Source organism: Biomphalaria glabrata, chromosome 12, assembly GCF_947242115.1.
Source record: "Biomphalaria glabrata chromosome 12, xgBioGlab47.1, whole genome shotgun sequence".
Classification (NCBI taxonomy): domain Eukaryota; kingdom Metazoa; phylum Mollusca; class Gastropoda; family Planorbidae; genus Biomphalaria; species Biomphalaria glabrata.
Window position 1 is genome coordinate 32,643,456 of NC_074722.1, and position 13,179 is coordinate 32,656,634.

At 37.5% G+C, this 13,179-nt stretch overlaps 1 protein-coding gene across 1 annotated transcript in view; it reads right to left on the reverse strand.

The window, feature by feature from the left end:
• The window catches only part of LOC106056524 (uncharacterized), a 118,341-nt gene that overhangs the window by 71,506 nt on the left and 33,656 nt on the right, over positions 1-13,179 (reverse strand). Inside the window, exon 2 of the mRNA XM_056006713.1 lies at positions 765-965. The gene's annotated coding sequence lies outside the window, so the exon portion shown is untranslated. The remainder of the gene's footprint in view (positions 1-764; positions 966-13,179) is intronic.

Here is a 13,179-nt window from a genome sequence, read left to right on the forward strand (position 1 = left end):
CAACCTTTAAAATATAATAATACAACCTTTAAAATATAATAATACAACCTTTAATAAGGCTGTCCCAAGATGAATAGTGATGCGCGGTGGCTGAGCGGTAAAGCGCTTGGCTTCCGAACCGGAGACCGGGGTTCGAATCCTGGTGAAGACTAGGATTTTAATTTCGGGATCTTCGGGCGCCTCTAAGTCCACCCAGCTATAATGGGTACCTGACATTAGTTGTGGAAAAGTAAAGGCGGTTTTTGCGTTGTGCTGACCACATGACACCCTAGGGAGTTAACCGTAGGCCACAGAAACAGATGATCTTTACATCATCTGCCCTATTGACCACAAGGTCTGAACGGTTAACTTTACTTTTTTTTTTTACAAGATTAATGAGGAATGTGGTATTTCCAGTGGCTAAGCAGCCCAAGCTGTGACCTAAATATATTGCCACACACAGTGCAAGCATAACCATTGTCCGCCGGTGGTCGATTAAGATTTTCTCTTCGTAGCGTAACTGTCGGGCCATCACTATACAACTTTAAAATTTCTAAAAAAAAAATTAAATAAAGAGGTGGTACATAATTGAAAATCGCACGAGTTCATCTAGCTCCGCGCATGCGCAGATGAAAGGAAGCTTTAGCAGAAGACATCAAAATTGTATGAGCAAAAGAAACGAAGTCTTAAAAAGGAAAGAAAAAAGAAACTCGAAGACAAGTTGTTAAGATAATCCTCACTTCAGAAAGAGGTTTTGAGTTGTAATATATATCAGAGATTCTCACCTTGTGGCACACTTGGAAGTTGGTTCAGGCGGTCCGCGGCTAATTCCTTGTTCAAGTGCGAGATGATTGTCTTTACATCAGAACAATGAATACGCTTTCTGGTCGTGTAATGGCTTGGAGACACAATGCACAACGACTGATCCAATTCCAAAGACTGAGAGCCGATGCAATCGGGAATTCATTTACGCAGAAGTAAACTTTCTGAAAGAAAAAAATGTAACATGTGTCTAGGTCAGTGATGTCGTCTGCTCGCCTAAACAAGAGAAAGTATTATAAAATGGCGAAGGTACGATCGGAAAAAGATTATTTTGGGGGCACCCATAGAAGCGGGGGCCCTAAGCGATAGCATGTGTTGCCTTTAGAAACTTAATGAAATAGAAAGTTGAAGGTCAACAGAAAATCATTTTGATAGATTTTGAAGGTCAACAGAAAACCATCTTAATAGATGTTTTCAGACTTCGAAACAAGCAAAATGATTTTTTTCTACTCAAGGTGATCGATTTTCCTTGATTGACATAATTTTTATTTTATGGCTAGAAAGATTTTGGAAAAGAAAATTCATAAATCGAATATAACACTGAAGATTCGTTTTTGTGATAAACACAATCCCAATTTCTAAGTACAATCTCCCCCTTTCCCCCAAGATGTGGAACAAAGGTGGGTTTGACCTGATACAGCTTGGTGTATAGAAGTAGGCGTTTTCTTAGTCTTTTTTACAACGCTTTTGGGTATAACTATTTTACAGCCAGAAACTGACACACACACACACATACGTCTGAGGGCCATCTTGAGCTAATTGTTCCCCTTTCGAGATATCCATCTTTCAGATAACTTGAAAGATGCGTGTACACTTAGTTTCTAGATCTACCTATCGTCTTGCGTTTAGTGCCATCCAAAACATAACAAGTATTGTTTTGTCATCTCACAGTTCCAGACCAAAGTGTTCAGCCATAATTTATATCTACGTCGCCAACAGTACATTTTAGTGGTTCTAAAAGTAATTTATCGGCTCGTATAGATTCGAACCATCCCTCCCCTCGTATCCCATTGTGTAACCTAACTCTTTTTTATCATCATCAGTTGATTTTAAGCCCTTTTGCTAGTTTCGATCAGGCGGGAAATGTCTTTAAGCCCTGCTGTACGATTCAAAGCACTTATTTAATTTTTTAAGATTAAACAAAAACAATTCAACTTTGGAATCTGTTTCTTTTGCGCTAAACTTGTTATAAAATTGTGTGATTAAATTGCGTAACTACATTGAGTGATTGCATCAGGGTATTACGTCGTCTAATTATACAAGGACATTAAGGAATGATTACAAGAAAACATTGCGTTGCGAAATTACCTTATGTCATTACATTGTGTGGTAACATGCTACCATTACATTATGTAATTATACTAAGAAATTACACCAAACGATTACATGGTAACATAAATTGTGTAAAACTTAGTGCACTACACCATTACGTTGTATGATTACACCATGCTATTATATCTTGTGATTACACCATCCTATTGCATCAAGTCATTACATGGTGCCATTACATTGCACGATTACATCATGGTATTACATCGTATGATTACACCATGCTATTGCATCAAGCCATTACACAATGCTATTGTATCAAGTCATTTCAAGGTGCCATTACATTTTATGATTACACTATGCCATTACATTTTATGATTACACCTTGCTATTACATTGTATGATTACACCATGCTATTGCTTCAAGCCATTACATGATGCCATTACATTTTATGATTACACCTTGCTATTACATCAAGCCATTACATGATGCCATTACATTCTACCATTACATGATGCCATTACATTCTACCATTACATGCACTCCACAGTCCTAATTACATCCCATCTCTTTACTTAACATTTCTTTCAACTCCCCGATTTTCCACGCCCCCTTTTCCTGCCTTCCAATTACCCCCCGCCACTGGTACCCTGGGGTACACACGACTTTTAAATTCAATGGCGGACTAATCTATCCAAGCTCGGTAACTCTGTTTTTATTTCATTCCCAAGGGAGTTAATCTTTCTTTCTACAGCCCCTCTCCCCCTCCATCCAAGACTCAAAAACGTATTCAACTGTAGCGCTGAAATCAGTAGTAAAGAAATGCTTCTGGACTCCTTAAAGTTGACCGAGTTAGACTATGTAAAACCAATATTGACCACTGGTCGCTTTTGGTCCATTGCTATGCGGGCTGAAAAAAAAAAGAGAATGTGAATAATGAGGGGGATGAAGACAAAAAAAACTGGACATAGCCTCGCTCTTATCCATTCATTAAACTTCCGGTATAGAGCACGTACGTGAAAGCTTTGGCCGAATACAATAAAAAAAAAAAGCTTTTGAAAAAAAGAAGAATAAGATTGGCGAAAACCTGGCTATAATGAACTATTTTAGTCTCGTCTATTTGAGAGAATAAATTGTTGGTAAAAGGAAAAAAAATCCCTGGTTATTTACATTTGAAAGTGTCAGTCAGTAGAGAAAAGGGCATGCGTCTTAATGTAAAGGGGAGTCTCGAAGGAGGAGTTTGTTTAAGGCCATGTTTGATTTGATCTGTGATTGATTTATCCAGAATCTTTTTCTCAGGTACAAGGTTTTTCTAATTCTCAATATCTCCACGCGGCCTTTGTGAGACTTTAACTCAAAGAATTGGTTACTATTTATATGCTTATATTAAATACAAATCGCATTGCATGGTAATTGAAGATATATTCTATATTACTAGATTGTAACTTTAAAAAATAACACCTTGCGGAAATATAATAATTGTCATTATTTCAATAAGTCATATGACACCGGTAACTCTTTCTTTCCTGGTACAAGTAATAGTAATAATAATAATAATCTTTATTATCCATAAGAAAATTGGTCTTGCAATTTGTGCATTCCTAGCTACGCATACAATCTAACTGTAAATATAAGTTTCAAAATACTTTATCTTATACTAACATAAAATTGTGCAAACTTGAATAGTCCGTAGTCTTACAAATTTCTATTAAAACAAAATCTCCGTCTGTCCGTCCGTCCCGTTTAGATCTCAGAAACTAGAAGAGAAAATGAAAATCAGACATCATGATCATTCAAAGTTCTGATGCAACGACTACTTTTTTCTTTTCCGAAAGTGAACCATCTAATTTTTTAAATTATCTTTGCAAGCAGATTTTTCCAAAAATACACCACTTTTAACTTTTTTAAAAGTACATTATACCATCTCTGTCTGTCTGTCTGCTCAAAATCTTCCGCACGTTATTTCTCCAACTTTTTGTTCTTGGGTCAAGTTGAAACTTTGCATATTTATTCATTTTCAATTATTGATTTTTTAGTAATTAGTTTAAATTTTATTTTGTGTGAAAACTGTACGAAGATAACGGGAGATAAGCCTTGCAGTAGTGAGAGATATGGCAGCGGTTAAACGGTGCACTCCCCTCAAAGCGCGAATGAGACTCTTATCAATATGCATCCATACGATTATATATCAACACTTATTTGACTAATCAACATCAAATATATTTGAGAATTATGTGATTCTGTTCATTTTGTCACTAGTTAGAATTATTCCCCTTGACAAGGGAGCTACATTTGTAACCTTCCTACAAAATATTTATTCACAGAACAAATTTAACCAATCCACGAGGTCCTGCTTGAAAAGATCCGGTGTCAACATTTGATTTATGGTCTTAGAAAAAGATGTGGCAACATTTGGTGTATGTAATATTTTCACCGGAACTTGAGGTTGACTCCTCCTGGTTCGAAACCCAAGCACTTTACTACTTCACTACCACGCCCCTGAAGAAATGAATAAAAGTCAAGTTCTCCCTTCAAACCTTGCGATCTATAGGGCAGAGGATTTAAAGGTCTCCTGTTTCTTTGGCACACGGTTAACGAGGGTGTCATGTGGCCAGCACAACGACCAACCGCTCTTACTGATTAAAGTAATGGCACAACTTAGTCATAATTGAATAGAGCTGCATCACGGTTACTAAATCACCCCCACCCACTTAAAAGAAAAAGCAATAGGAAAAATATATTTATCTAGTTCTGTCTGTTTTGTGTCTGCAGTAGTGTGTATGAATACTGTATTTTTTCTATAAATCTTGGTAGATAAAAAAATGTATAGGTTTCTTGATATAGTAATGTTTTTTTTTCTTTCGTAATGTAGCCATCATAACACGATCGATTCATGTTTTTGTGCAACCATCTATGGAGTGGGTTGATCTGCTCGAGTGGTTGACTGTGCTTAGAAAACTTAAAAAGTTTTTGGCTTAGAAATTGTATAGATGAGAATTGTTGAACTATTTACTAGACTTGTAGATGTTATTCAGCTCTCTCTAGAGAGAAGACAGAAAAATGTTTGTCTGTGAGAGAGGGAAAGTAACGAAAGACGAGAGACTGGAGAGTGAGAAACCGGTTTGAGAGAGGTAAAGAGAGAAAACGAGGGATAAAGAGAAAATAAGAGCAAGAGAGAGAGAGGGAGGAGGAGAGAGGGAGAGAGAGAGAGGAAGAGGGAGAGAGAGAGAGAGGAAGAGATAGAGGGAGAGAGAGAGAGGAATAGAGAAAGGGAGAGAGAAAGAGAGAGAGGGAGAGAGAGAGAGGGAGAGAGAAAGGGAGAGAGAAAGAGAGAGGGAGAGAGAGAGAGGAAGAGAGAGAGAGCAAAAGAGAGAGGGAGAGAAAAAAAGAGAGAGAGAGAGAGAGAGAGGGAGAGAGAGAGGGAGAAGAACGAAAGAGTGAGACAATGGAGTAGAGAGAAAAGCTGGAAGAGAGCGAGGGGGGAGAAAGAAAAGAGAAAGGAAAGAGATATAAAACAGAGATATTGTGGAAGACAGAGCTCAAAGAGGGCATGATAGTGTGTTGAAGATAATTGAGATAATGAGAAAAAAGAAAGAGGTGCATCCCAGAGGACCATTTGTTTTTTTTAAAGTAACACAGAACGTACTTACTAGAGAAATGTTTTCAATGTACACAATAGTCGTCATACAGGACCACTACATAAAGATAATGTTTACAATTAAACCAACGCCCAAAAAACAAACAAACAGGGCGCCCACTGAAGATGCAAACTTCATACATAGGGCTCTACTAGAGCCAGATCATCGAATGGACTGCCACGGGCAGTTCGCGCCCCCCAACTCCCCCCCCCACCACCGCACCGCCAAGACCTCCTCACTCGGACGTGAGTAATTTCAATATTGCTGGCCTGAGCTAAAAAAAAAATATTCGGGTGTAGGGAGTGTGTGTGTTTATGTGGAGGGGAGGGTACAACGAATGAGGGGTCATGGGGCAGAGTGACATTACCCCCCCCCCCCGGCTCACAGCTGAGCTATCACATTGATAGGGTCACCTTCACTAACACTACAAAAATCACACACACACACACACTGGCCTACACTTTTACACACTTAACACAAACGTACCCCGCCCCACACCACTTCTCTTTGACAAAACATTTACCCTGTACTGAAAGGAGGGGATGGGGCGGGAGGGGGGGGCGGTGTTGGGGCCTCCCCGTTATATAGTCCTTAGCTCTCAATTAATTCGCCGTGGTGTCCACAATCGAGTCACAGTCATTCTGCTCCCCATTGATCTATTGTTATTGGCTCATAGTCTTTCCATCCGTAACATTGTTGTGTTCTCGGCATAGTTCTGGGGGGGGGGGGGGAAAACAAAACAAACCAAAAAAGTTAATATAACACTCCACAGCCTCTCCAACCACCACAACACAAATCATTTCTCCCACCCATAGTGATGGAAAACAATATTAACATCATATATTTTTTAAAGTTCGGAATTAAGTTTTATTTCAGGTTCTAATACAGCTGAATACATTTTTTCTACAACTCTAGCACTGTTTCTCACGAGTACAAACTGATTCCTTTTAAGGGCACAATCATACACAATACATTTCGAGCCTGGCGTCAACTGCCACCCCCCCCCCCCCCCCCCGCAGCGTCCTGCAGGAGTTTTAGAAATATAATGTCATTGTCTTGTGTGACTACCTGGTCGTGTGGTAAGCGCTTGGGGCTGTCATCACGAGAGTCAACGGTTATCAACCCAGCCCGCTGGCCTCCCCTAGAGTTTTGGGCTGGGATATAACCATCTTGAGCTCCGAAAGACTGAACATCCTAAAACACAATTATATTTTCATGTGTAAAGAAACGCCCGTATATTTGTATGAACCAAGTCGGCATAATAGTTAAACATGTTAAATAAATATAAATAAATAAATATAAATATATAAAAATAAATATAGTAAAAAGAATGCTATTAGAACACAAATTGATCATTAAGATTTAATTATAAATAGTTATTTTCAGAAGTTATTATTAAACAAGGTTACAAAGACAGTTTGTGTGGAAACACAAACTCAAAGTCGGCCCACTAAGTGGTCCACCCATGCAGGTAAAAAAAGTCAGGTTTCAGTATTTTCGGAAATAATATCAGAATGAAATTCTTTTAAAGGCAAATGACAGAGAAGAATGGGGAAAGAAGGTTGAAAGATCTTGTGTGGTGCCCCAACGGTCAAGCAGGCCAAGGGATGGGTGAAAGTGAAGGAGAAGTTCATTGTGAACCTGGCCTAACTGATGTCATATAATGATTATCTAACTGATCTAATTGTTCTGTAAAGGGTCAATCTCTCATTCAAAGCATCAAGGAAAAAAAAATTATCCGTAAAAAAAAAAATAATAATAATTCTCCCCCTTCATTTAATTAAGTTTAGTGTTCCATGCTATGTTGCAACTCAGCAGTTCACGCGTTTACACAATACAAACTGTGCACACTCATATCCTACACTGAAACCTCAGTAGTAGCACATTTTAGTACACATTCGCGTAAAGTGTAGGTCCAGCTAAAAGCATTGGCGAATGAAATATCTTGAACTATTTACAGTTCAACAACCACAGTCTGCTACAATTGTGTTAACTTATAGTCTTTGCATTGTGTCAGCTCCAAGTACTTCCTCAGACATCAAGCATGTCGTATTGACCGAATGTCGTGCGAATTCCCAGGCTGATAAAGTAGGTCACGAGAATCACATTGACACAGTGTCAGACGATGCATCCCAAATAAAGACTTACATAAATTGTCAAACATCAAATTATTGCCCATAATTAAAATGTTCACATTTTCTGTTGAATAAACCTAAGACAATAGAGTCACTGCTGACTGCTAATGCATTTGATCCAAGTAATAATTAAAAGAAGGTGCGATGTGACTGAGTGGTAAAGCGCTTGGCTTCACAACCGAGAGGTCCCTGGTTTGAATCTAAGCGAAACGTAGAAAATTAAATTTCTGGATTTTTAAGGGCGGCCCGGAGCTCACCCAAATCTGATGGGCACCTGACATTATTTGCTGACCATATGATACACTCGTTACCTTCGACATAGAAACAGATGACGTCATCCTCCCTCTAGATATCATTGAACGGGGACATTACTTTTGTTTACTTTTTTTTAATGATCAAAAAATTATAATGAGAATAGAATACGTCAAAACATGAGATGCGTTTAAAAGTTTTTGCTGGTTGTAGAAGTCTGCTCTAGATTGTATAAATGTACAAGAAGCAATATTGCACTTATATTGACCGCACTATTTTCTCTTATTTTCTAAGCCACAAAAAGACATTATAATTTCTAGTTATTTGTAGTGCTTCCAGATAATTCTCTGATCATCTTTTTTTCTTCTCACCCGTCATTTGTTTTCTCTTTATTCTCTTTCCATCTTTTCCACTCTCTTTTTGTCTCTCTTTCTCGATCACACCACCCACCCCACACACGCGCGCACACACTCGCACTTACGTCGTCCATTCATTAATAAAACATTTGCTACACTTTGAGAACCATTGCACTAATTGAATCATGGTGTGGTTCCCCGTGTAGACAGATCGTTACAAATCCACTTTCTAGCACTTAAAGTCACCCAAACACCCCGATTCTCTAGCACTCGATTCCTCATCGCTCGATTCCATAGTCGATCCTATCACCCTTCTTCTAGCGAGACACAATGGACCAAACAAAAATAAATCGCGATTCCTGGAAAGAGAAGAAAACATACCTAAACAAATGTTTATTTTTAAACCTCTTAGCGGTAGAGCATTTAGTGGCATATTTGAAGGTTAGGGTTTAAATCAAGGAGGAGCTATTTTAATTTCCGGGGATCAGAAAATGTTTCTAAACTTTAAAAGAATGACATTCTTAAAAGGACATTTATTGGTTAATTTCCTGAGCAAGTTTCACATAAAATGAAACAAAACTAGGTTACAGAGACAGAAACACAAACTCAGAATCGGGCCCCAGGCAGGTAGAAAGGCAGGTTTCAACATTTACAGAAAGAACATCAGAATGAAATTCTATCAAAGACAAATGACAGAGAAGAATGGAGAAAGAAGGTTGACAAATCTTGTGTGGTGCCCCAACGGTCCAGCAGACCAAAGGATAGGTGAAAGTGAATGTGAAGTTAGACTTGAACCTGGCCTAACTGATGTCTTATAGTAAATATCCAATTGATCTAATTGTTTTGTAAAGGGACAATCTTTTATTACAAGCCTCAATATGCAAACACTTCGTAAACAGAAAATATGAAGTTCGTAGTATATTTCCCTAGGAGAGAATCCATTGCTTATGGTGTAGCACTACTTATTAATTCTTGTTTTAAATTATGTCCAACTTATATGCATACTAAATAGATTTTTTTCTCTAAAAAAAAGTAAACATTTTTTATGTGTAAATGTAGTAGCTAGTAGGACAGAACTTACTTAACTTAGCAATACAAAATTTTTTTGACAACAAAAACTAAAACCGTTTGCATAAATGTGCTAAAAATATGGTAAATAGTAACCTCCTCTACTAAAGAGCCTCCCGTGTTAGTTACCTTATTAGAAAGGCTCCCGTGGTGTTTGTTACTATCATTAGTGAATAGTTGTAAAAATGGTGTATTTTTATGAAAAAAAAAACTGCTTGCATAATTGATTTTAAATATTATATATACTCTTTTCTTTACTTGAATATTTGTACTTCTATTGTCGTGGATGTCTACTGTAACTAGAGCAGCACAACAGACATTGAAATTCACAACACATCGACTGTCAGGCGATGTACACTTATCAATATAAAATAAAATTCACAACCCAGCCTCATAGGCATACATGTTGATGAAGAATCAGAATCACTTATAAAATATTGCACCCAACATATTTAATAATTATATCTAACAAGTTCACTAAACAATATGGATCGTAAGTCCTAACACTACTGGATCCAAAGTAAAACTGATGTCTGACCATGTGTTCAGAGCTCAAAACGAGGCTTGAGCGAGAATTTCACTTTCCAAGAACTCCAAGTGAGCCTCGACCACCTCATATCACAAACAATACTGTGACAGCACGACACGGACCAAATAGTGCCGATGTGCCATAAAATCTTAACTCTAAATCTAAATCTGAAAATAATTTATCTTTTACGGACATAAAATTTTGCAAACTTGAATTAAATGCGTTCTAATTAATTCCCTCTTCAAAGAAAATCTCTTACTTTTTTTAGTTCATTATAGCATCTCTGTCTGTCTGTCTGTCTGTCTGGTCAAAGTCTTGTATACTTTATCTCTCCAACTTTTCGTTCTGGGAGAGGGTTGAAACGTTGCACAATTATTAATTGTCAATGACAACACAAGAATTAATAAAAATATTAATTAATTAATTCGTCGTAAATAGTTAATTTTGTTTTATATGAAAAATGTACGAAGCTAATGGGAGATAAGTCTTGCAGTATTGAGAGATATGGCAGCGATTAATTGTATAATTTGCTTAATGTTAGGCCGAATGTGCAGAAGTTGTCACAGGTCGTAAGTTATACTCAATTGTGTAAAGTTATAATTGGTTTCAAATAATTGATGTCATTTCGCTCAATATAACCTACTTGTTTTTTTTTTTATATTTTTACTAATAAGGTCGATTTTGCTACAAACAACATACGATCATATTTCAACACTTATAAGACTAATCAACATTAAATATATTTGGGAATGTTGTGATTCTATTTATTTTGTCACTAACTAGAATTATTGTCCTTGGCAAGGGAATTATATTTGTAACGTGTGTATTACGTCATATGTTAGTGTGTAAATAGAATGTATTCTTGATTCCTGTTTACATTGTTCCTGTTGTTAATTGTATTATTTAGTTTGTTTTAACAAGTGATAGCAGGGTGTGGCTAGGATCTGCGGACGTCTGGGTTATGGGCCGAACGTGTGTAGTGGCCAATGTTTGTATTTTATTCACGCTTATAAAATATATCTAAATAATGGACCATCTCTGGACACATAATTCTATTTTTTGTGATTTTGTTTTTAAAACATTCGATTTATGTTTGATAGATTACGAACCCTAACCTATGTACGATGTATTCTTATAGTCCAAGGTTTTTATTTTAGTATTTTAGGTCACGTAAGACTTCCAGCCCGCCCCTTTGTGTCCCCCCCCCTTTCCCAGTACAGTAATGGAAACCATATATAGCCTAGGGGCGCCAACCGGAAATATCCCGCAACACGAGAAGACTTTCACGGTTTTTTGACCGGTAGTTATCTCCCCACCGATTCACGCTCTTCTTTTTTTGAAAGATAAGAAAAAAAAATCATTTCACAGCTTCATTCCTCTTCCTAGAGTCTCTTTATACCTCCTTGTGCCCTTCCCCCAAAGCCTACAAATCCCCAGCCCAGTATCTACCATCATGTCGTCTGACTTCTCTCTCTTTTTCTCAAAAATATTTTTTTTTTTGATAGAATCTCAGCCAGTTTTGTGAAAGTGTTTCGCTGTTCAGGTTACGACAATGAAACCCTCGTAGCGCCTCCAACAAGATAGCCACCTCGTGTCTCCAGAGAAGAAAGCATTTCTTAACTGTTCTTGGCACGCTTCCTTGAAGTCAGCACAAAATTAGTCAGAATTCCGTTTCTTGCACTACCAGCACTAGGAGGCGCAGTGGTAAAGCGCTTGGCTTCCGAACTGGAGTGCCCCCGGGTTCGGATCCTGGTGAAGAATTGAATTTTTAATGTCTGTATCTTTAGTGCGGTTTAGTTTCCAATTGATCCCAGAATGGGTGTGGGAGAAATAAAGTGTATAAACGTTTTACCAGACAGACAGACAAACAGAGTGAGTTGATATAAACCTTATTTTTAAAAAATAGGTGTCCGAAGGTCCTAGCTCTAAGAAGTGAAATGAAATTGCTTGATAGGTCACACACTATGTCAACATTCTATAGAGCAGTGTTTCCCAAACTGTGTTCCACGGAACCCTAGAGTTCTGCGAGGCCTGAAGAGGTGTTCCACGAACTACTGGAATAATTAATTAGTAGCAGTTGCGGCCTTGGGGGAGTGGCAAGGGGGGTCAACCGCTCCAGGCTTCGCGCTTGTGGGGGGGGGGGGGGGCGCGATAGGAGATTTTATCACCAACTTCGAAAACAAAATCAGTTCTTATTAACAAGGACTTGTTACTCAAAATTTTGCCAGTATGTTTATGATACCAATTACCATTAAAGCTATTAACATTCATTTTTGGTTTCAAAATACCGTTCAGTTTCTGTAAAGACAGCATCTAATAACCTGCCGAGTCCAAGAGGCTACCAGTTCACCTTGGCATCAAATAAAAACACGTGGGTTAAAGCAACCAATCAAATCGTTTATTTCGTATACAAACATCGACGTCCAATCGGATTTTATTAGAAAAATGCGTAGTGATAAAGTTTGAACTACTCTATGCATTATGAAATTTGTATATGAAAGAGTCATTTATAACATTTGTAGTAACATAAATGCAACTTTTGAATAATTGATTTTTTAAAATTAAAATTAATAAACAAATATACAGTGTTTTCTTGACGCGAAGGTCAGATTTTTTCTTGGTATTTAATTTCACATACGTAGGCCCTACACTTCTTCTTCTTCTTCTTCTAGCCAGCTTTATTGCTGCTGAGCTGTGAGCTCTTTTGCAGACTGTGCCAAGGAAAAAAAGTGTGCTGTTTTCTTCAGTTGTTCAGCACTGCCGTACAGAGTGTTGGTTATGTTGGGCTGTAGTGGTGTTATTATGTATTTCTATTTCTATTGTATTCTATGCATTTCTATTTCTATTGTATTCTATGTATTTCTATTTCTATTGTATTCTATGTATTTCTATTTCTTTTGTATTCTATGTATTTCTATGTTCAGTTGTATTCAATGTATTTCTATGTTGTATTGTATTCTATGTATTTCTATGTTCAGTTGTATTCAATGTATTTCTATTTTCTACTGTATTCTATGTATTTCTATGTTCTGTTCATTACGGAGTGTTTAAAATGAAAGTGAATTAACTCTTTCAGACCTTGCGATCTACGGGGCATCTATTTATTTCCGATGGTGTCATGTGACCAGCA